This window comes from Prunus avium, chromosome 6 (genome assembly GCF_965620075.1).
Source record: "Prunus avium chromosome 6, drPruAviu1.hap1.1, whole genome shotgun sequence".
NCBI lineage: Eukaryota > Viridiplantae > Streptophyta > Magnoliopsida > Rosales > Rosaceae > Prunus > Prunus avium.
In genome coordinates this window covers 28,727,845-28,730,205 of record NC_142289.1, presented here as the reverse complement: position 1 = coordinate 28,730,205, position 2,361 = coordinate 28,727,845, and positions in this window count along the sequence as shown.

Here is a 2,361-nt window from a genome sequence, read left to right as displayed (position 1 = left end):
GGGAAGGTTTGCAAGCAGGTTTGGCTGAGAAAAAGGGGGGAGAAAGAAATGGGTGTCTTAAGTGTTCTTCTGGCAGCTTGACAGAGGTTCTGTCAAATGTGAGAATAGTCTGCCAGAAGAGGGAAAATGGGAGAGAAGGGAGAATGGAGCACGAAATTGATGGGTTTTGCATGCAAGAGAGGAAGCTTGCTCTCTGGATGTGTGTTGTGATGATAGGTAGGAAATGCCTCTTTTTATAGGCTCTGGAAGCTACCCTTTTCAAGAAACCCTAATGGCTTCTATCCAATTTGGCCAAGTCTTTCCCTTCCTTTCTTCTCTCCTCCCTTGACTTTTCCCATCTTGGTGAAATTTCCTCAGTCTATTTGCACAAAATCAGGGATTTTTGGGAGCTCAAGGCCCTTTCCCGCAGCTACCTCAGAACTCCCATTTTCAGCAATCTCCTTCCTTTCCTTTATTTTATTTTTATTTTTTTATGGCCAGGTCTGATGAGGCAAAGAGAATGGGTATGCATGCTGGTTCAAACGGTGATCTGCGCTCCAATATCCCTTGGTTCTTTGGAAGTTTTTACTTGAAACTTGTTCCTCCCATGTGCTGGAACTTTCCCAGCAACTCTACATAGTGGACCTCCAGACTTCCCTTCGTGGCTTTGTTCTTCAGCCAGGTGCTGGAGCTTTGCAGCTCTTCTATTGTAATTGTATGGGCCAAGTTGGTTTATTGAGTAAGTGGGCTATCTCTATCAAGCATTGGGCTTTTTTTGGTTGAGTCAATAGGCTATTTTGGTTGGGCTATTTTGGTTAGGATATTTTGGTTGGGATATTGTTTGTGCCTAATAAATCACGGCCATGAGCTGGCCGAAGGAGCCCATTTTCTGGGCCCTAGCACTTTCTCGAGAAGCTAAAACGCAGCGTTTCGCCAAGGTGCTTTGCCTTCCTGAAGACAAAAGAAAAACGCTAAGGCATGTTCATCTCGGCCTCGATTACGGGCCGAGGTCGAGGCCGAGCAAAATCGCGGCCAGAAATATTAAAGTCAGATCATCACGTGATAGCAGGGACCCATGCTTCATTTAATGAAGTAGTGCCTGTTTAATGCAGCAAACCCACTAACCACAAATAAGCATTTAATGCATGAGGGAAGGTGGGAAGTGATTGAAGTCAGGATTTGGTGATGAGGATCAGAGTGATTAGACGTAGACATTCTCACAAGAATTCTGACAGCTTGAGATATTAGGTCACCAGCTATCAAGGCCATAAATGCGTCTCCACGGCCAGAAGCTCAGAACCCACGATCAAGAGCGGCGGCCGAGATTCACCGGGATTTATGGGGTCACACCACCATACTTCACGATCCCAAATGTCGATTGGACTACCCACTTGCTCTAATCAGGCTCCACTATGCAGATTTTCAGCCTCGATTACTCCTCCAAGAACTCTTCCTATAAATACAAGGCTCAAGCTACATTCAAAGGGTTCAAACACGAAACCAAAGCCTCCCACAGAGCAACTTATTTTTTCCTGTAATGCACTTTCAATATCTTTACTTGCTTTCCTAGGAGTAGTGTTAGACTGTAAGGAAATTTCATTCATCAATATATCATACGACCCTTGATTTTCAAGGCGCCGGAGCACCATCCCTGTTGTTCGTTCACTCACCCCATATATCATATGACCGTCGCTCCCTGAGCAACGCGCCGGAGCACCGCCCAAAACCCACCAGCAACACCATCACTCAATGGCCTTGTAGTTCAGGCCGTGAACCTAACAGCCGAGACTAGTTCCTCTCTCGGCTACAATCGTTTGATTAGAAGACGAGTTCAAACAGGCGCACCACTTATCCATCCTACACTCATCAACATCTCGACGCACGGTAGACCGTGCTGGCACGCCCGCGCACAACCGCACCGCATCCAAAAGCAGGAAGCCGCGTGTCAACGCATATCCCCTTGGCCCGGAACTCCAGGCCGTGAGATTTGCGCGGCGGACACTTTTGGCACGCCCGGTGGGATACTTGTCAAAAACTTATGGTGGAAACTAGGGCACATGCAAAGCTCAAAAACAAAGCAGTCGAAATGACTTCTGAGACTCTGAGTCCGCTTCGCCAATCACTATCACCGAGACCGAACATATAGTCGGGATCTCGGCCAGCGTTCCAGTAACGACGGATCGTACGGCCAAGTCCATGCAGGAACAGGCAGTAGTGGAGGAGCTGATGTCCAAGCAGGCCTACAGGATAGAAACATCCTTCATGGCCTCAATGGACAGGTTCTCCTCAGAGCTGCGAACGCTTTTCCAGGAAAAGATGCCGGTAACCTCACCCGTGACACCTCCTACAGCCGGACCAAGGAGCCAAGAGCGCGAGAGAATC